Source organism: Macaca nemestrina, chromosome 18, assembly GCF_043159975.1.
Source record: "Macaca nemestrina isolate mMacNem1 chromosome 18, mMacNem.hap1, whole genome shotgun sequence".
NCBI classification, from domain to species: Eukaryota; Metazoa; Chordata; class Mammalia; order Primates; family Cercopithecidae; genus Macaca; species Macaca nemestrina.
The window spans coordinates 53,304,097-53,326,727 of NC_092142.1; the positions used below are offsets into that span (position 1 = coordinate 53,304,097).

The 22,631-nt window shown below is 46.5% G+C and overlaps 1 long non-coding RNA gene across 1 annotated transcript; it reads right to left on the reverse strand.

The window, feature by feature from the left end:
- Positions 1-16,841: 16,841 nt before the first annotated feature.
- LOC139359880 (uncharacterized) lies at positions 16,842-21,630 on the reverse strand. Its single transcript, XR_011616471.1, has 3 exons — positions 21,473-21,630; positions 19,128-19,416; positions 16,842-18,825 (listed from the first exon to the last, which is right to left on the reverse strand). It is a non-coding gene; the product is annotated as an uncharacterized lncRNA (long non-coding RNA).
- Between the last annotated feature and the right edge of the window lie 1,001 nt (positions 21,631-22,631).

The following is a 22,631-nucleotide window of genomic DNA, read 5'->3' on the forward strand; positions in this document are numbered from 1 at the left end:
AAATATATATCTCTGTGTTTAAGTTGCAGTAAATGGAATTTTCTCTTCTTTACAGCCCCAAATCATGATCGACATGCGTATTTTCTTTTTCTGTTTTTTTTTGTTGTTGTTGTTGAGACAGAGTCTCCCTCTGTCACCCAGGCTGTAATGCAGTGGTGTGATCTCGGCTCACTGCAACCTCTGCTGCTTGGGTTCAAGCGATTCTCCTGCCTCAGCCTCCCAAGTACCTGGGATTACAGACGTCTGCCACCATACCCAGCTAAGTTTTGTATTTTTATTAGAGACAGGGTTTCATCATGTTGGCCAGGCTGGTCTCAAACTCCTGACCTCCAGTGGTCCACCTGCCTTGGCCTCCCAAAGTGCTGGGATTACAGGTGTGAGCCACCACACTCAGCTGACATGTGTGTTTTCTGATTAATTCTTATCATGGCTGTGGGGGGAGGTATACTTATTTCCACATTAGATGATGTAACTGATGTTCAGAGAAGGTAAGGCACTTGTCCTAAGTCACACAGCTAGAATAACTGGATGTGTCAGAATTTGAACTCAGGTCTGTCTGTCTCCAAAGCCCTTGTTATTTTCATTGTTCCAAGCCTCTGCTCACTCTGGCTTCAGAGTGGAAAAATATGTGACCTACAGCCAGACAGAGATTTTTACAGAAAGGAAAAACATGTCTCGACTTTTTTTAACCCTAATACGTGCCCTGGGTGTCCCAGGCTCCTGGGATTTTTCTTGCCTTGTGCAATCAGTCTCTGGGCCCTTCCACATAGCAGGTGCACAGCGGTCTCTTGGGAAGGATCTTGTAGGGGAAAACACACTAGGTTTGGAATGAAGGGGCTGGGGCTTGAATCTCAGCTCTTCCCTATGACTTCATTGGCCCTGTGACCTTGGGTAGACAGCTTAAGGTCTGTGAAACTTGATTCTTCATTTGTAAAATGTATGAGAACTCATTTGGGCAGAAAACCCATGCGATGTATTTCACATATTTGTCCCCTCCAAATCTCATGTTGAAGCATGCTCCCCAGCGCATTGGAGGTACGGCCTGGTGGGAGGCGTCTGGGTCCTGGGGGCAAGTACCTCATGAATGTCTTGGTGCCTCCCTGCAATAATGATTCATGTGAGATCTGATGGTTAGAAACTGGGACCTCCTCTTTCTCTTGCTTCCACTCTCGCCATGTGACATGCCTGCTCCTGCTTCACCTTCCACCGTGAATAAAAGCTTCCTGAGACCTCACCAGAAGCTGAGCAGATGCTGATGCCATGCTTCTTGTAGAGGCTGCAGGATTGTGAGCCAAAGAAACCTCTTTTCTTTATAAATTACCCCGTCTCAGGTATTCCGGTGGAGCAAGGCAAAATGGACTAACACACCATATCAGGCTATCTTGAGCCAAGGAGGGAATGTGTGGGCTTTTATTTACTGAAAACTTTAAGCCGTAGACCTGGCTTTCCCCTTAGAGGTAGGGGTGTTAGCAGACAGGGAAAACAGACCCTGCCTTTCCAAATTCCGCTGCCCAACTTGCTCCCGTCTCCCCAGGTGAATGACGTTTCTTCTTCCCCCGCTGTGTAATGTTCAGCCCGGCAGAAAGAGCTTCTTGTCTCCCGGTGGCACTGGCGACAGTTCTACGGTGAATGTCAGTGGCTCTGCCTGGCTTGGCTTGCTTACATGTCCTCTCTGGGAGCTGGAGTTAGCTTCACCAGAACCTTCCCTGAAAGTGGGGACTGGTTGGTTTCCAGTGGAAAAATGGGGCCAGGGGTCTTGGTCCATTTTGCTGTGCTGTAAAGGCATACTTGAGGCTGGGTAATGTATAAATCAAAGATTTATTTGGCTCACAATTCTACAGGTTGTACGACAGGCATGGCATCAGCATCTGTGTCTGCTGAGGGCTTCAGGAAGCTTCCAATCATAGTGGAAGGAGAAGGGGGAGCAAGCGTGCCATTTGGTGAGAGAGGGAGCAAGAGAGATGCCGGGCTCTTTGTAAACAACCAGCTCTCCTGTGAATGAAGAGAGCAAGAGCTCACTTATTACCTCCAGGCAGGCACCAAACCGTTCAAGAAGGATCTGCCCTCGGGACCCAAACACCTCCCACCAGGCTCCGTCTCCAACACTGGGGATCACATTTCAACCTGGGATTTGGAGAGGACAAGTATCCAAATCACGTTAGAGGTCCTATATCCAGGAGTGAGGAATAGACACTGGGCAGGTCCCTTTCTGCCCCTCAGGAAGCATTCAATAAGACAGCTACCTTCTGTAGGTGCTGACCACAGTCACTGACCATGGTAAACTCTTCGTAAATGCCAGCAGGCCTCTTCCCAGGATGCAGTGGTGTTCTCTCCACCAATAGCCCACCGGGGAGGGGAACCAGGCCCATCTCCACAGTGCATCCCCTATCCATCACCCCAGCCTTTGTGCCTGCACCCAACATGACAATCACAGTGTGGCTTGAGATGAGACTCTCTAATCCTATTACTCATTCATCAACCAGCAGATGAGAGCAGGCGCTGGATCGAACACTGCTGAGGAAGCTGGGAGATGCCTTCTTCACCGCTGTGAAACTGGGCTTAGCTCAGGCACAATAGGTGTGTAATTTAAGGTTTTGTTGAGGCAGAATCCAATCACATACTTGACTGGTGGATCACAGAGACTCACAGGCTAAAAGAATGAGATAATTCCACCTCACGCAAACACTGGCATTCAGCTTTGACTTAATGACAAATGTGTGATCAACCTTACACTGCTTCATTCTCTCTTTTTTGTTTTAATGCATTTCCACCTCCTTCCCCTCTCTCCTCTCTCCTGTATCCTCCTTGGTACGCAGAGATAGAATGAGGCTTGGCAATGTCCTAGAGCCAGAAAATAAAGGCAGAGAAGCAGGAAGAAGCTTTTAAAATGGTGACTGGCAGGTGGGATTCGCCCAGTCCCCACTGCTCTGTGGCTTTCCCGTTTACAGCCCACATTGCAGTTTATATTCATAGCTTGTTTAACGCCCGTCCCCACTGGGAAGACGGTGGCTGCATCTTCCTTGATCCCCAGAACTGAGCACAAGCACCTAGCACAACCCAGGTGCCCAGTGGATTTTTTGTTGAATGACTTCGTGGAACTTCCAGGGATGGATTTATTCTAATTCTTAGTGATCTTGGTTCTTCCTTTCCAGGAATGGTTCAGAATGAGGAAAGGCAGCAGGCAGGAGAGATGTATGGTCATATTCATTAGATGTTTTCTTTATTCATTTTTTGTCTGGTGGGGATTATTCAGTGTGGGATAGGGAAGGGTTGTAAGAAGAAATAGAACATTTAGTTTCTGATCCCTGTTAAGTGGTGCTATAACTGTTTATATAGGCTGGGCATGGTGGCTCATCCCTGTAATCCTAGCACTTTGGGAGGCTGAGGCATGCGGATTGCTTGAGGCCAGAAGTTCGAGACCAGCCTGGCCAACATGGCGAAACCCTGTCTCTACTAAAAATACAAAAATTAGCTGGGTGTGGTGGCACGCACCTGTAGTTCCAGCTGCTTGGAAGGCTGAGGCAGGAGAATAGCTTGAACCTGGGAGGTGGAGGCTGCAATGAGCTGAGATCGCACCATTGTACTCCAGCCTTGGTGACAAAGCAAGTCCCCACCTCAAAACAAAACAAAACAAACAAAAAAAAACCCACAAAAAAGCTCTGTTTATATAATTAGAGAAAACACTATAAATGAGTTCACCCAACTTTGTGAGTTTCTTCAACTTACATTTATTCATTCAACAATCATTATATAATGGCTACCATGTGCCAGGCACTCTGCTAGGAATTGGGTAATGCACTGGTGAAGAAAGGCATTAAATGGAACAGGCAATAAATAGTATGTAATGAGGAATAGCGAAGAGTGCTGTTTTAGAAGTGAAAAGGGTGCAGTGGTGTAGAGAATTACATTGGAAGGCACTGGTCAGGGAGAAATTCTCTGAAAGGGACATTTGAGCTGACACCTGAAAGACGAGAAAGAGACATTTATTTCAAGATTTCAGGGGAGGCCACCAGGAGTCCAAGGCTAGGCCCTAGAAGAGAGACAGCAGGGTAAGCCGGGAGCCCTGGATTCCAGCTCTGGCCTGCTGTTTCTGTGTGCCACATCTCAGGACAGGTCATGCATCCTTTTGAGTCTCTTCTTAACCATATCTGCCAACTTCACGAGGTCTCCGTGAGGCTCCACTGTGGTCATAGTGTGCCATTTTGTACAATGATAAGCAGAATATAATTGCCAGGAATATTATTAGATTCATGTTTCTTTATCTCGTGGGCCTACTGGGTGTGGGTGTGTAGGAAGGTGTGATCCCTAGCAATGAAAGTGGTCTGGGACCAATTCTGTGGAATCAGTTTCCATTCAATTTTCTTTCCTGGTACTTCCTTTTATGTCTGCCCTTGGCTGGCATTGTCCATATAAATATTTTCTATTGGCAAAGAGCTAAACTGAGCTATAAAACCAGAATCCTGGGTAGTTGCCTCCATAAGTAATTGGAGATGAACGTGACTCTCATCGTTCCTGCTCTGGCCTCACAGGGGATAGGTTTTGTAGCCAACAGTAATTGAACATTTACTAACTGCCAGATACTTATACTATTTCATTTTTACTAAAACCCTATTCTAAAGACAAGGAGGCTGGGCACGGTGGCTCACACCTGTAATCCCAGCACTTTGGGAGGCCGAGGCAGGCGGATCACTTGAGGTCAGGTGTTCCAGACCAGCCTGACTAACATGATGAAGCCCCGCCTCTACTAAAAATACAAAAATTAGCTGGGCACGGTGGCGCATGCTTGTAATCCCAGCTACTTGGGAGGCTGAGACAGGAGAATCACTTGAACCTGGGAGGCGGAGGTTGCAGTGAGCCAAGATCACGGCATTGCACTCCAGCCTGGGCGACAAGAGCAAAACTCCGTCTCAAAAATAAAAAATAAAGACAAGGAAACCAAGGCTTTTAAAGGTTAAGTAACTTACTCCAGGTTCCTCAATAACACAGTGGCAGAGCTGATTTGAATACTTCTACTACTATCATTACCGTTACAAGCACTAATAATGATAGTTTCTATTTATCCAATGTTCACTGAGTGCCATTACTATATTGTTGTTGAGATGTCAGTTATTATTGTAGTCGATTTTCCTAAGCAGGTAATTTTTTAAAATTTCAAGATTCTTTTAAGATCTTCTCTTTGTCTTTGGTGTTCTTTTACTAAGGTATGTCTAGATGTCAATGTTTATTTATTTATTCAGCTTGGGGTTCCTGAATCTCAGGACTGCTGACTTTCATCAATTTTGGAAAATCCCAAACCACTTTTGTTGAATATTGTCCCCCCTCACTACAGTCTCTTTCTGGAACTCAAATTAGATGTATGTTAGATGTTTTTCCTCTAACTTCCCTGTTTTTTTTAACCTCTCTTCCAAGCTTTTCACCTCTATTTTTCACTGTGTTACAGTCTGAACAGTAGTCCTCCCATGTTGGGGATATTAACTGGGGATACATTCTAAGACCCCCAGTGGATACCTGAAGCCACGAATAGTACCAAACTTTATATATACTATGTTTTATAGAGCATATACTGAAACCATGGAAAGTAAAACCGCAGATAGGGAGGAACTACTCTACTTCCTTTAAACTTGTCATCCGGGGCACTAATTTCCCCTCAACTGTGTCTAATTTATCTAATTCATCCATTTCTTCTTTTAAATTGAAGTGTAAATTACATAGAGAAAAGTGTAAAAATCATAGGTTTACATCTTGATGAATTTTCACAAAATAAACATACATACAGGACCCTAACCAAGGTGAACAAACAGAACATGGTCAGGATCTCTGAAACTGACATGTGCTCCTCCTATCATCATCTACTTTCTCCACAGAAATGCCTCTTCTGGCTTCTAACACCATAGATGGTTTTGCCTGTTTTCAACTTTACATAAATGGAATAACATGATTGCACTTTTTTGTGTCTGACTTTACTCAATAGTATGTTTTTTTATTTTTTGTTTTTTATTTTTTTGAGACAAAGTCTGGCTCTATTACCCAGGCTGAGTTGTAATGGTGCAATCTCTGCTTACTGCAACCTCCACCTTCTGGGTTCAAGTGATTCTCTTGTGTCAGCCTCCTGTGTAGCTGGCTATTTTTGTATTTTTAGTAGGAACAGGGTTTCACCATGTGGGCCAAGCTGGTCTTGAACTCCTGACCTCAAGTGATGTGCCTGCCTTGGCCTCCCAGAGTGCTGGGATTACAGGTGTGTGAGCCACCACACCTGGCCAATGGTAAGTTTTTAAGATTTGTCAATGTTGTGTGTATTATCAACATCTAGGCATCTAGGAGTTTCACTTAGTTCTTAAAACATGAGGAACATGCTTGGTTTTAGTATTCTGTTTGTGTTTCTTTAAATATCTGCAGACTTTGTATGTCTTATTCTCATGGTGGTTTGTTCCCTTGTGGTTTTGTGATTTGGGGCTTGTGAAGCCATGTTCTCTGGCCCTTTATCTGTAGAAATTTTTTGACGTCTAGTTTCTTGGGCATGACTCTAGAGAAAATTTGCATTTGTTCTTGCCAGACTTCCTGATTAGTCACCAGCAAAGGACCACGTTAAAACAAATGGCTTAGGGCTTTCGGTGCTATATACATAGGTATGGTAAATGGATTCTTACCCCAAACCCAAGTTAAGCTTGTGAGTAGGAGTTCACAGTGCGGACTGGCAAAAGTCCCATGATCTCTCCTGTGTGGAATGGTGGCTTTTTGTTTTTGTTCCCTTTATTTTTCTAGTAACATCGTTATTGAGGTGTGGGATGATGTTTTTCATGTTAATTAACTCACTGAGGGGGGTCACGTTTCTGGCTTTATGCAGGGGGTCTCAATCTAAACAGCCACCTTGCTTAGGTTCCCAAGCCTTGTCTTCACCCCTCCACACATCAGAGACCCTTACAAACAAAGGCTGAAGTCCACCAGGTGTTAGCAGCTGCTCCCCAAGCAAACACTAGTTCATGCTTACTTACTCTCCGCTTCTGAGAGTACTTTCTCATTGTTTCTGGCCTCCAAGGGTTGCACCTGATTTTCCTACCAGCTCACCCATGCATTTTAAAAAATATTGTATCCAACGTATCTGTGTATGTATGCCTATTATGTAGCAGGAAGGTTTTCTCTTAACATCTATTCTGCTATCATGCTGGGCCAGGTAAACAAGCTCTTTATATGCAATATCTCATTTAATCCCAGAAACAAACCCTCAAGGTTAGTAATCAGGAAAATCTCCATTTTACAGAAGAGGAAACTGAGACTCTGAGAGGATGAGCAACACATCCAGAGTTGCCCAACTGATACAGGGCAGAAGCAGATTTAGATCCAGGTCCTGTGACCCTGGTGCCTATGTCAGTAAATATGACACTTGCTGAAGTTGGTGTCCAGGATGGCTTGGGTTTCACTCCAGGTCTCAGGGCCAATAGAGCAATCACATTATTGAGAGGACCTGGTCAGTTGTCAAGGCTGGTGCCTGCAGGGCAAACAACGGCCAAGCTTTAGAGCTAGGATCCAGGCTGGACACAGGATTAGGCTGTCTCACGGGCTTCTTTGGGAGGTAGAGATGGCCACATGGAAAGGTGTCATTTGCTGAATTGAGCATCTTCAGATATCACAAATGTGCCAGTTCAGACGTAGGGAACATCCCAGGGGAAGAAATCTTGGTGGATGGAACATTTCAGGCCATTAGGCTATTACAAGGGGAGGTTCTTTGAGTGTAGCCTCATAACTAGGCTTCCCGAGTCACCCAGGGAATGCTCCCATGGTGTGCCTCCCCCACTTTGGGTGTCCTGATCCCTCTTTATTTTTCTCTCAGCCCCACTCCCCAACCTAGTTTGGTCTGGTGGGCTCCATGGTGCAGTCCCCTCTGGCCTTTTCCCGGTTGGGATCTGGACTCCTGGGTTCCAGAGCTGGGTGAACAGGAACTAGGGATGGGGATCTGAAGTGCCTTCATCTCTGCGGCATTTGTCCCACTTGCTGGGGAGGAGTGTGCCAGGCTCCTAGTTCTGAGCCAGTGCCTTTTCCTCCAAAGGGTGATTGCTTGCATATTAGTTAGAAAAGAGGTTCAAAGAGTTGGAAGTATAGAAACTAACTCTTGTTGAGCATTTGCTGTGTGCCAAGCACTTGTTTCACGGTAATGAGACAGGAGTTATTTTATTCCGATAATTGTTTTATTCTTATTTTCCTTTTTTTGAATGCCATTAGAGTTCATTTTCATCGTACATCATTTTTCATTGCATTCTGTTTGGAGAGTGTGACATGGGACATGTGGTGTAGCCCACCAGGTCAGAGCCTGAGCTCAAGTCCCAGCTTTTCCACCTTCCACCTGTGTGACTATGAGTCTCCCTGAGTCTCAGCTTCTTCACCTGCAAAATGGGGATATGAAGAATAGCGGCTTCGGAGAGCTTCCTGGAGTGCAGGAGACATTGTTGGGGTGCTGACTATAACCCCCTGGCCCACTTGAGAGGTCCCCTGTTGTTAGTTCCCCTACTTGCCAATGGCTTTGCATCTCAGGCTCTGCCTGAGAATGTTCTTGAGAACTGCAAGAGGAACAGTTTGGAAAATTAAAGTTTCAAGAAAGACCCTCACCCAAAGAGGGTTGGGAGATGGTGGGTAAATGCCTCAGATTCTTTCCCCTTGGTGGGACCATTCTGTGTTGTCTTCTGCAGCCTCTCAGAGGGTTGCCAGCAAGATTAAGCCCAGCTGTCCATCCTGGGAAACTGCTCCTTAATGCACCCTGCAAGGACGTTTCTTCCTCCTTGCCTCACTTCCTTGCCGTCTCACTGTGCTTCCTGAGGTCACCTTCCGAATCAACATGTGCACCTGGATTCCTGTCTCAGTCTGAATTGTTGGGGGGTAGGCCCAACCTAGGAGTGGAAGGGAAATGAGCTATGATGAACCCTGTCCCTGGCATGCATCCACCTCAATACCTGCCCTTTTTGGTTTGCTTCCCATTGTACATCACCTTGGGGAGGCTCCAAGCCCCATTCTGAGATGTTACTTTGTTGCTTGGGGATAACAGGACACTGGGCTTATTGGGGTAAGGGATATAGTATTGGAATCACACTGCTTGTTGTGTTTAAATAGCAGAATCCTTGCCTGGCGACATCAGCCCATGTGCCAACATGAAGCTGTCAGCTGGGTGGCAGTGACTTCTTGACCTGCAGCTCTTGCTCTGTGAAATGGCAATGAATTTTAACATTTATTTCTGCTAAAACACTGAAACCTGCAGCCAGTGGGCTGGTGTCCCCAGATGGTAGGCTTTGGCTGGCCTGAGTGGGTGGGAACCCTTTTCCTCCCATCCATGCAGACATCTAACCCAAGCAGGGGCTCTATGACCTGTCCCTGAAATGGATGGAGGTGGGCCTAGCGCAGCCAGCCGTGGTCAGGACTTTGGCCATTGGTCTTTGGCTGAGTGGTAGGGGCCGGTTCTCCATGGCTGGGACTTGGTACAAGGTTGGCTTATCCTCTTCTCTGTGATTTGCCACCACCTACTATTTATCACACTCTGCATGCCACACTAAGCGCTCTGCAATCCACAACAACCTTGCCATGTGGGTATTCTTACTTCTCCCATTTTACAGATGAGAAAACGGAGGCTCTGGGTGGGAAAGTGACTTGCCCCAGTAGACTCTGATGGTAAGGGGAAGGCCAATTAGCAGCCAGGGTGACTCTGAGGCAAGGAAGGAGATGGGAGTCTAGGGCAGAGCTCCAAGGACAGTGGTGCTGCTCAGAGAGCTTCCTGGTGGAAGTCCCTCTCCTCCTCTTTTCCCGTGGAGAGAGGCAGCAGGGCTCTTGGGAGCGTGACTTTTTGGGCAGTGGCTCAGTGGGCTTCTCGGGAAACGGTGAGGCCGGGGAGCCAACACAGGGGGGCGTCGTGTCCCCTTCCTTCTTGTGTGGGTAGTTCCTTCAAAGCTAGCAGAGGGGAGAGGAAAGGTAGCCTTCGAAGAGGCCTCCAGGCATGCAGGAATCTGTTCCCAGCTGTGCGAGGCTGTGCTGAGAGCCTGGGATTTACTGTACTCCAAGCAGTGGCATTCCAAATTTAAAAGGCATCAGGCACACCCCTGCCTCCTCCCATGCTGGGGTCATAGGGCCAATCTGTGGAACAGAGAGAATCACCTGGGGCTGGATTGCACCAGAATCTGCCTCTTATAGGACAGGCCTTGATGATGGTGAAATTGAACGGCAATTGGTGAGAATGAGCGGAGGAATGCTGAAGCCCTTCCTCTGGAATAGGAGCTACATCAGCGGTGTGACATTTCATTGACATATCATCATCATCATTTTTGTCATCATTGTCATCATTAGCATCCTCATGCTAACTTTCTCTCAGCAGTTACCATGTAGCAGATGCTACTCTAGTCCTTAGCTTATATCGTCTGATTTTAAAGCTCATAGCCTCCTTGAGGTTGGATCAGGCTGCTAACCACACAACATGTGAGTGTGAACGAGATGTGGTCAAGTGATACGGACTGGATCTCAGCCCCCAATGGCCTTGGTTGAGCACCTTTGGGCAGCCCACAGACCACACAACTATAGTGTCCCTGGATAACAACCAACATGGTACCCATTGTTCAGATGAAGAAACTAAGGTCAAGAAGTACTAAGCCTGAGGTCACACAGCCAGTGGGTGGCTGAGTCAGGATTCGAATCAAGACCTGCCTGAGTCCAAAGCTGCTGGAATTCACAATGACACCACATTTTATAATCACACCATTTTATAAACACGCTTGGGTGCACTGGGAGGGGGGTGGGGGAATAGGGGTCCATCTATAAAGATGCCTTTCATTAAAACCTTGTAATTACCAGACTTGTGTAAAAAGAAAATAATTTGCTATAGTTTTAAAGTCATCACTGGAGGGGAAAAAAAACCCCACAACAACATGTAAATAGTATTAGCTGCTCTCCAACTTTGTTGAATTTAGCTGATGTTTTTGCTGTTGACTTTCCCAGCTATCAGCTTAACTATATAAATCCAGTTGACGTGTCTTTATTCAGATAAAACTCTAATACTGCAAGTGTAGCAAATTAGATGCAAATGCCCCTTTTTTATTTTAAGTATACTTAAAGCTGCCTTTCCAATGCAAATTTTATAGGAAATCTCAACCAGCTAGGACAGACGTCCTAGCTGTCAGCAGGCAAACGCTTTCATTTTGGTCTCAGGCAAGGGAGCTGCCTGCTTTTTTTCTTTTTGCCCCTGCAGACTGAGATAATTAAAACTACAGAGAAATAGTTTTAAATATACATGATACACACAGTTCCTTAAATTATGGGATAATGCATAAATTCACCCATTACCATATTTGATAGCGGCCTCGCTGACCAAAGCTGGGAGGTGGGGGCAGCCGGTGAAGCGATTTTCTCCAACAACTTGCTTCCCTTGTCAACAACCTCGCAGCTCCTATCACTTCACCTGGTGTCCTAAGGAGCCCTGGTAAAGGTTCAAAGAGAGGTTGTGAACATGCTCATTAAAAAGGGATTGCTATGTGTTTTTTTTTTTTTTTTTTTTTTAAGAAATAAAAATGTTAATGGCAACTTTTTTTTTTCTCCTTTTTCCCCCAGCAGTTCTCAGTCTCCTTGGAATACATATCCATTTCGGCTTTGATTTGTTGAGCTCCCTGAATGAGTTTATCCAAACAATGTGAATTTACTCAGATCTCTCTCAAATCCCACATCTCTTGTGGTTGATAAAGCTGACTTTAGCTAAGAAGGGCTGGATCAGTGTGATTTGAAATTCACATTGAAAATGATAAGGGCTTTGCTGGAAATAATAAGCACAGTCAAATGCTGTCAGGAGGAAACAGTTGAGCGTGCGGGGAGAAATTTGGTAAGGCCCTGCCCTGCCCCTCCTTCTCTTTCTAGAATCAAGGTAGGGAAATGGGGGGAAAGGTGACTGGGGCTCTGCTTAGACAGACACTTAAGCTTTGCAGATGAGGGGGCTGATAGTTCTAAAGAGCTTTGTGCAGTAGCTTCATTCTTTTTAATTAGAAAATGGCAGTCATTTCTTCATAGTGATGGACGTTCTCCTCTTCCTGTGGGGTTTGGGGTGGTAGTGACCATTGGCTGCCATGGTGCCTGACACCAGTTGAAATCTCTCTCTCTCTCCCTCACTCGATTCCTTTTTGAGCACTTAACATATGCCTGGTACTGGGCTAAATGTTTTCTCATTTTCTCCTTCCAACCCTATGAGGCAGCGAAATTATTATACCCATTTTACAGAGGTGAACATTGAGGCTAACTTCGGGTCCAGGAGCCTAGTCAAAGTTCCATCAGGATTTGCCACTAAGTCCTCGCTGCTGAGTCCTAAACACTCATTCTCTTTCCCTCTAGCTGGCAGACTGAGACCTAATGCCTTAAAGGAAGAAATTGGTTTGGAATGTCATTCTTAAGACATTATAAGGGAAGATGTTTCTCTGGAACATGTTAACCAGTGGCACTAAAGGGGAGGAGAGGGAGTGGGGTATGAGGGCGGGAACCGACATTCTGGGAACAGAGTGGAGCAAAGAGTAGGATCTTTACTCGGTGAGTGTGATTTGAGTAGACCAGGGCTTTTGACCTGGGCACTGCTTACATTTGGAACTGGATAGTTCTTTGTTGTGTGTGTGTGTGTGTGTGTGTGTGTGTGTGTGTGTGTGTGTAGGAACTACCCACACAAGGCTGTCCTGTGTGTTGTAGGGTTTGCACCATCCTAGACTCTACCTACCAGATGCCAGCAGTACTTCATCCCCAGTTATGACGACTTCAGATGTCCCCTGACATTGCCAGGTATCTCACAGGGGAACAAAATCACCCCAGTGGAGAAACGCTGAAATAGACGTGGATCCTTCAGAGCCTGGATTCCTCATTTTCCTTAAAAGGCAGGTTCCATGCGGGTTATGGCTCCTCCTCCCTGTTTCCCTTTGTCTCAGAAGACCCCACTTTCACACGCCCTCCTAAGCAGCTAAGAGCAACCTTCCTTGGAAATAGGTGGATCGGAGGAGCTTTGCCATTGAAACCTTTTTTCCAATTACAGTAATTATTCCCTCTCGTCTTCACCATCAGGGCAGTCGGATAAGGCGCTAGACTTCTTGCTGCCTTAATCTATACGATTCCAGTTCTGCCTTGATGAATGACTTTTCTGAATGCTTCTGCCTTGTGTGGTGTGTGTGTGTGTGTGTGTGTTTTGGGGGGAGCGCTGTGGCCAGGCTGGGGCTGGGGGTGGGGGTGGGGTGCATTAATTCTTCCCAGTCCTTGTCCCTTGGATGCCTCGCAGCCCAGGGCGGCCCCACTGCAGCAATCCCTTTCCCACCAAGCTGAGCTCACAGCTGACCTCTCTCTTCCCCTTAGCTCGGGGCCTCCTCTCTCCCTGCTTCCACCCTCCACCTGGGCCGCCTCTCCTGACCCCATGACTCCGTGTTTCCTAACCAATGCTGCTAATAGCCACTGATCACCGAAGGGCAGTTTAAATTCTATTTAGACTTAAAAAGGGGTGGGGAGGGGGGAGCAAAACTTCAAAAGCTGTTTCCTGCAAGCAGGGCGGAAGCCAAGTCCGGCCATCAGCAGCAGAAGCCGGATCGATATTTCAGCACCATCCCCTGGCTGGGGTTTCGAGGAACTTTTATTATGATTGCGGTTAAGCTGTTCTAAAGTGGGGCATCGTTTATAAAACAAACGGATCCCTTCCAAATAGGTTATTTTCCTGGTTAATGACCGATGGTCTGCCCCGGGGTCTGTCTGAGTTGCGATTCCAGATGGGAACAGACACTACCAGCCCAATTATCTTTATTAAGTGTTTTTCCTCCCCCTTTCTGAAAAACGAGATGGCAGCCAGCTCCGCTGTCCCCTCTTCCCCTTGCTCTCACCCTGCGCCATTTCCTGCATTCGCCTCATTATGGACAAGTATGTCCTTTAAGACACAGAGACTAATGAGGCGGTTTTATGAGACTAATACATTTTAAATTTTAACACTGGAGCTAGCATCTTTAATTGTACAATTATACATTCATTTGGCACACACTGTCTCTCGCTGTCTTTTTTTTGCTTTAAAAGATAACAAAACCACAGGTGACCAAAGGCATGTGAAAAGACAGAATTTATGTCATTCTTTAGGGTACTAAATCATGCAAGAATAAAAATTGTTTTTCTCCTGGTAGATTTCTTAAGCAAAAGTAGTTCGCTACTGTTTCAATGAGAATGATTTTTTTTTTTTTAAACTGGAGCAAGGAAGGATGGGAGAGGGTTAAATTATATCTTATTGCAAACTTCTATCTTTACAGTCGTCTATTTCTACATATAAAGCCTGTAGCTAGAAAACACTTTGAGAATGAAAGAAATCTTGATATTCTGTGGCCCAGCAGCTGGTGAGAGAGAGAGAGAGAGAGAGAGAGAGAGAGAGAGAGAGAGAGGAGCTACATATCCTGTCTCTAACAAAAGCCTGCTGCATTCCCTACCTGACAGGACTTTATCGGGGAGTAATAAATAAGGCTGAATTATTGATGATGAGAACTGCTAATATTATTATGACCTCAATTAAGTGCTTTTTTCAGACACATTAGCAACAAAGGGTCTTCCCTCTCCTGGTTGCTGTTTTCCCCCCCCAGGCCCCACTTTACATTAAAATCTAATTGATCAAACCTATTTGCCATTCGCACAAGAGTGATCACCATAAGGGGTCATCTATCAGCATGGACTCCTCATCCGGCGATTAACACCTTTTGTTGCCGGCCTCAGTTCTGTACCAGCTGAGAGGATCAGAAAAGCAGGGCCTCCCATCTGTGTGTGTGAGGTCTGACTTGTAGGACCCTTTAATTACCTCCTTTAACACCCTTGCGAATCACAGAAGATGTCCTTGCTTTTGAGGAAGTCCTGCCAGGCAGGCTTGGGGTCACAAGATGGCACCCTCCTTATCTGGAGCAGAGGTGTCCTGGTGGGGACCTTGCTGTCTCCACGCCTTCCGCTCACTGCCCACTCCCCCATCTCCCCATCCCATGGGCTGCTCCAGGGAGTCTCTGTGTCCTGTCTTCAAGGAGTTTGGAACTTGGTGATGAGTATGGGAGTGGATGAAGAGTGGAGAGAAGCCCTTATCAAAACCCGAGGCTGGGGCTGGGCTGAAAATGGAGACCTGCACCCTCCTACCCCAGGGAGTGGAGCTCCCCATGAGTTCCCGGCCTGTGATCACTCAGGACCATGCACCACCCATAATCCCCTTGAAATGTGTACACAATTATGTTTACATGTATTTTTCGGGAGAGGGTTAGAGTTTCCATTAGATTCTCAAATTTGTCCATGACCCCAGAGTGGGTTAGAACTATTTTCTCAGGAACACCTTTATACCTTTAATTTTATTTGTTTTATATTTTAATTTAGACAGGGTCTTGCTCTGTCACCCAAGCTGAAGCACAGAGACACAATCGTAGCTCACTGCAGCCTTGAACCCTGGGCTTAAGCACTCTCGCCTCAGCCTCATGAGTAGCTAGGACTATAGGAACGTGCTGCCACATTCAGCTAATATTTGAATTTTTTTGTATAGATGGGGTCTCCCTATGTTGCCAAGACTGGTCTCAAACTCCTGGCCTAAAGAGATCAGGAGCTTCTTAAATGGCAGAGGTCTTTCATGGGTTTGACTCTCAGGCAGGAGTCTCTGGTTTTGGGAATGTGACTCTCAGGCAGGAGTGTCTGATTTTGGGAATGCGAGGAAGCCATTGGGATGAGCTTGGCTCTTGGTGCATGGTGTGATGTCGGGTCAAACTCTCTCTCTCTTTTCACCTCCTTTCCTGGGTCTTTGTCTTTTCTGCCCATTTGGTCAAAAGAAAAAATGCTCATCAACTTTCTGCTTCCAGTAGTTAGTGTAAGAGTGGGCTTTCTAAATAAGCGCAGCTTGTACAGAACCTGCCACTGGGTGTTGGAAGTAATGAGGATGTAGGCAACGCCTTGCACAGGCTGTATTGCTGCTGATGGAGAGGAAGCAGGTCCCAGCATGGCCCAACGGGAATGCTCTTGGGGTGACCTTGGACAGCTCGGAGCACTATTCAAGGTCATGTTTTTGGCTCGCCCAACTCCACCTACCCACCATGAAAATCACATTATCATTTTTTTCCTGATTATAAATCACTACATTCAGAAATCAGTCAGAAAAGATTGAAGGCTGGGCGCATGGCTCACGCCTGTAATCCTAGCACTTTGGGAAACCTAGGTGGCAGATTGTTTGAGCCGGGAGTTCAAGACCAGCCAGGGCAACATGGTAAAATCCTGTCTCTACAAAAAATACAAAAAATTAGCTGCGTGTGGTGGTTTGAGCCTATGGTCCCAGCTATTTGGGAGGCTGAGGCAGCAGGATCACTTGAGCCCAGGAGGCAAAGGTTGCAGTGAGCCGAGATCAGTTTGTGCCACTGCAAGTTAGCCTGGATGACAGAGTGAGACCTGGTCTCAAGAAAAAAAAAAGGGTGAAACATTACCAAATCTTCACATTTTGGCCTACCTCAATTTTTATTCTTTTTCTTATGCAAATAACAATAGAAAGATATCCAGGAAAATTTTAAAAAATTTAAGAAGGGAGCTACGTGTATTATTTCTTATTTTTCTTATTTACATAGTAACGTACATTGTAAACATCTTGCCATGTGAATAAGTATTGTTTGGCATCATCACTTTAAATGACTGAATAATATTGAATTGACTAGATTTACTGTATTTGCCAATCCCTTCTTGCTTGGTGTTTAGGTGGTTTCTACTTTTGTCTATTAGAAAGAGCGCTGCAATAAATGTCCTGATAGAAACATGAGGTACTTACCTGATTACGTTCTTAAGATGGATTTGTAAAAGTAGAATTTCTGGGTTAAAGGGTTTGTGTTAATATTTTTTATTTACAATACAGATTAAAGGATAAGATGCATCCTTTTTTTTTTTAACTTTTAAGACATCGTAAAAGGGCATTTTTCTGTCAAATATTTGTCCAAAGCAAGGAGGTTTGGAAGAGAGGAGAGTGGAGTCACGTAAGGGCTGACTCGGTGAGTTTTCTTTCTCCAAGAGTGAGTCTGAAGGGCCTAGAGCAAATAGGCTTAGTTTTCTGCCAGTGGAGGCTGAAGTAGAGACAGATCTTTGGCCTCGTCTGGAAGTGCTGTTGAACGACTTGGCCCCCTTCGATACACAGATCTCCTCCAGGTCAGTAAAGAGGCTTTGAGGCTCGCAGTGGTGATGATCATGGCCTGGCTCACCCTTATCTCAGAGCTCTGATCTGACGCAACCAGTCCCCATGCCAGGCGGCCAGGCGGGGGTCGGTCTGCCCACAGCCCCTCCAGAGAATGGGGCTAAGCAGAAGGCGGCACGGTCATGAAACATTCTGCCACGAAGTGCGGCTTGTCCATTTAGCACTGCCTAGTGGCTTTTCAGCTTATGTTGTCTTAATTCAAGTTGTCATTCATAGACAAGTAGAAAACTAAAATCAATAAATGGTGAAAATGGGCTTTAAAGGCAAACTGAAGTCACAGAGGAGGGAGAGAAACAGCATCCATTTCCTCAATGGATTATGTTTTTCCTTCCTATTTAGAATGACTGGATCTGGGGCCTGTGTTTTTTTTTTTTTTTTTAAAAAGGAAGGGAGAAGAAGACAAATACATATCTCTTTTAAAGATGTACAGAGTGGGCCGGGCGCGGTGGCTCAAGCCTGTAGTCCCAGCACTTTGGGAGGCCGAGACGGGCGGATCACGAGGTCAGGAGATCGAGACCATCCTGGCTAACACGGTGAAACCCCGTCTCTACTAAAAAAATACAAAAAACTAGCCGGGCGCGGTGGCAGGCGCCTGTAGTCCCAACTGCTCGGGAGGCTGAGGCAGGAGAATGGCGTAAACCCGGGAGGCGGAGCTTGCAGTGAGCTGAGACCCGGCCACTGCACTCCAGCCTGGGCGGTAGAGCGAGACTCCGTCTCAAAAAAAAAAAAAAAAAAAAAAAGATGTACAGAGTGTTCATTGGATAAAATCTCAGGCCTGAAGCATCATTTGATTGGGCTACAGAGAATGATGAGGATGATGATATTTGGGGATGAGTCTCTATTTTCTCCCAGGACCATAGTAGGTATATTTGGGGATGTCTTTCTGTCTGATTGCTATGTTACTTCCCTTAAGTTTGTGCACTTCTCTGGGCCAAGTCTTCTCAGTTGGAAAATGGAGTTGGACAAGGTGCAGTGATTTTGCAGACTGTTCTCTGGTGAGAAACCACAGCAGATGTGCCTCAGGAAGCATCAGGATAGGAGTGGGGTTTAGGTGGAAGGGGCTCTGGTCCTGCAGCTGAACCTTGACAGAACAGCCCTGGGCTCCTGCCAAAGATTTCATTCGAAGTTAGAATTTCGTGGCAGAGACAATCATTAGAAAAAAAATCACCGAAGAGAGGGTTTCCAAATTTCCTTCCGCTTCTGAGGGTTATAAACATCTATTGCATGTCTACAAGTTATTTCTGAAAACCCAGCTTGGACTAATTCCACCTTCTTCCTGTGATTAGTGTAGAACTGACAAGAGTAGAGAAGGTGCCAGGTCCAGGTAGGGGAGGGAGTGCTGGTTCCAACTACTCCTGGAAATACTGAAGGACTCCTTTGTGACACATGGGACATCTCAGCCTGAGTTGTCATCTCATGGACTTGGGTGTCAGCGATGGAACGAGGGGAGACACAAGTCATACCACGAATAAATTTCAAACCAAGAGACGATTGTATCAAACCACAAATAGGGTAATACCATTTAGGTGGCACTCTGTGACCCAATCTCTGTGGCAAAACCAGGAAACAATTTCTTGTGTTTCTTTTGAAGAAACCAGACCTTCTGTCTATTGGCACTAACTGGTGGCCTAGAAGAGGAAGGAGAAACAAGAGGCTTCTTTGGCAATCCCAGTCACTGACATCTTTCTCTCCCAAACCCACTCCCACCTCTACCCGCCTAAAAAAAATCAAAGTTGGATTTGGGCTTGCCACACAGATCTAGACAGGTCCCCTAGCAGCCTCTTTCTATGAGTTTGTTACCACTAGGCCCTTCCTATTTAGAAATTCTGGAGTCTCTGAGAGGCAGACTGATTTGCCCAGCCCAAATGTAGAAAACCACTTAGGGTTAGTAAAAAACTCATTGGCAAGAGGAATGGAAATTCAAGCTTACCTGTATTTTGGACATACAAAAGCAGCCAATGTGTTGGGAAAACTTTCTAAGAAATGTAGCACTGAAAAGTTGACTCGGAGCTAGAGAGCTGGTGCTGGCAGTTAGCTAGTTTCGTGAGGTGGGAATATACTGAGCCTCCTGGTGGGAACGGAGACCTGAAGCTCTGAACAGTTGTGCATGATCTCCCTATAACCAGCAGCAGCGATGTTGAATCTACCTTCTTGTCAAGCAGCCAGTATTCCAAGGGCCTGGGGCTGCTGTATTCACTTGGCTTCTGAGATAAGTGGACCTGGAAGTGCAGAGAAAAATCTCTATCCATGCCCTGGCCGAACTCAGCAACCTTGGGGTGAGACAGATGCAAAAGTGGTCCCACTTTTCCTCGAGCTGTTCCTACAAGTCAGTTTGATTAGGTGTTATCAAAAGGGGCCTCCAGGCCGGGCGTGGTGGCTCACGCCTGCAATCCCAGCACTTTGGGAGGCTGAGGCAGGTGGATCATTCGAGGTTAGGAGTTTGAGAACAGCCTGGCCAACACAGTGAAACTCTGTCTCTATTAATAATAATAATAATAATAATAATTAGCTGAGCATGGTGGTGCGTGCCTGTAATCCCAGTTACTCGGGAGGCTGAGGTGGGAGAATCATTTGAGCCCTGGAGGCAGACGTTGCAGTGAGCAAGATCATGCCCCTGAATTCCAGCGTGGGCCACAGAGCAAGACTCCATCTCAAAAAAAAAAAAAAAAAAAAAGAAAAAAAGCAGGGGATTGGGGGGGAATCCATCACATGCCCATCAAAATATGTTCTCATTTTATTTTAATTTTTTAATTGAATTTTATTTTCATTTTTAGAGACAGAGTTTTACTCTGTCACCAGGCTGGAGTGCAGTGGCACGATCTTGGCTCACTGCAACCTCTGCCTCCTGGGTTCAAGCAATTCTCCTGCCTCAGCCTCCCAAGTAGCTGGGACTACAGGCATGTGTCATCAGGCCCAGTTAATTTTTTTGTATTTTTAGTAGAGATGGGGTTTCACCATGTTGGCCAGGATGGTCTTGATCTCCTGACCTTGTGATTCACCCACCTCCCAAAGTGCTGGGATTACAGGCGTGAACCACCACGCCTGGCTGAATTTTTTTTTTTTTTTTTATAGCGATGGGGTCTTGCTATGTTACCCAGGCTGGTCCCAAACTCCTGACTTCAGGCAATCCTCCCTCCATGGCCTCCCACAGTGGTGGGATTACAGATGTGAGCCACCATGCCCAAGTCATAATAGCTTCTGACATTTAGTGAGTGTTTACCCTGGGCCGCACACTGTTCAAAGCCTTTGACATGTACTCACTTCACAGATGAACACACTGAGGCTCAAACAGGTGAAAGTGGTAGAGCCAGGATTGGATTCTAACTCGAGTCTAGGTGTGTAATCCTGAGACTATTTTGTCTTTGAAACCACATCAGTCTACATTTAAAGGATGACAGAGAGAAAAAGAGAGAGAAGCCTGAAGGCTGGAACCTTCCATGCTTGATCTTGGCCATGATCAATGCTCTATCTCAGGGGGTCTCCAGGAACCGTGCACTGAGAGCAGGCACAGGGCTGCTCTGTTCATAGCTGAGGCTTCAATCCCAGCAGCCCCCAGTTCAGTGTTCTACTGCGACAGGCTGGGCCGCATGGCACACCCCCTTTGCCCAGATTACAAGGAAGGGAAACAAGAGGAATGTTCTCTGTGGCTGAGATACAGGCCCTCTGAGATGGGGACAGTTACAAATGCAGAGGGACAGGCCAGCCCCTGTTAGGAAGGCACAGCCCATGCTCCTGTGATTGGACTAGAACTCCCTATTTGAGGGCCTGGTCCATGGAGATGGCTTCCAACCTGGCCAGTGACGGAAAAGACCTGTGCCTGGCTCCTATGGGAAGAAACCCACTCTCTCTTTTATCGTCACTCTGCCTCTCACAAGCGGTTTCCAAGGTGGCAATGAGGATGGCTGTTCACAAATCAGCAAAGTGCAGAGCTCTCGCTGTGAGATGCTTAATTTTTGTGAGTTGCGGAACCCTATTTATTTTATGTGACAGCCTCTTCCTTCCCCTGCCGTGACAGAGTGTTCTGTGGGGTATGTTATGATCTTTAATTAAAGGGAACTTAATTTGGTTTTGAGGCAGCCTTTGTTCGTTGGCGACACCCTAGGGTGTTTTAAAACCAGGTTTTGGAATCATTGCCATTGAAGCCTAGAGTCTAAGGCAGACTCACTCCTATGGACCGACTCTGGTTGCCTGGATATCAGGGAATATGTGTCCCCCTCGCCCCCCTCCCGCACCTCCATGGAGAAGCTGGAACTTTACCAGGCTTTTCCCACTTGCCTTGGGATTTTCTGCCCATCTTCCCAGGAACACCCGGCAGGCCCCATGAATGGACTCTGGGCCAAAATGATGTTTGAGAAAGGGACGGACCATTTAGATGACAAATGGGCTTCAGGGCACTGTCAGAACGTCCAGGCGGTGGGGACTATTAACGGTCACATGGAGGCGGCCGCATCTGTGATGGCAGAGCGGATCGGTGGGTCCCCACTGCTGTGTTTACTGCTCCTTAATGTGGTATTGTTTACTCACAATTAAACCCTTTACCATTAATTTAACTTTCAGATGCTGAAATTGGTCACACAGCCTCGAGTCCCAAGGCCCGGACAGATGTGTTCTATACACTTGTTTAAACACGGCGCTCATTAGGAGGTAATGCATGTATGGCAAGTTGATTACACCACAAAGCAGGATGCTTTATCATGGGGGCCTCTCAGGAGGCGGCGGGAGGGGCGGTCAGCTGCCGCTGTCACTCTTCCCCCCTCGGATCCTGAGTGACGGCTCGGCCCGCCACCTCCTCAGCCGCCTGCTCGGAAGTACACAGCTTCCCGTCAGAGCGCCGCCGAGCTGCCTGGGAGGAGGTATTAATTGTTGTCAGCCTCCATTTCACACCCCAGATAACAAACGAGAGCCACCCTGGCAGTGTTTAAGGAAGATAAACAAGTTGCCTGAGCCCCTGCAATTAAACACGCTTGCATATTTAACTGAGATGTTTCCTGTAAAAAACGCAGGGCTGCCCTGAGCACGTTCGCACAGAGTGGCCCTTCCAGATGCCGGCAGCAGTGTCCTGTGACCTGGAGGCTGCTCACCCCATGTGGCTCAGAAAGAGGCCCCATATTTGCAGAGTCTCTTGGTAAACCACATTTCTCCGTCTTGATCCAAACAGACATCAGAGTTCAGGGGGATGTGGAAAGAGCAGAATCTCTCTTATTTACTATCTTGTAGGAAAAAGGTAGAGTAGTGTAGTGGTTAAAAGAAAGGATTTCCGGACTGGGTGTGGTGGCTCACGCCTGTAATCCCAGCACTTTGGGAGGCTGAGGTGGGAGGACTGCTTGAGCCCAGCAATTCCAGATCAGCCTGGGCAACACAGCAAGACCCAGCCTCCATGAGAATTAAAAATAAATTAATGGGAGTGGTAGTGCACACCTGTAGTTCCAGTTAT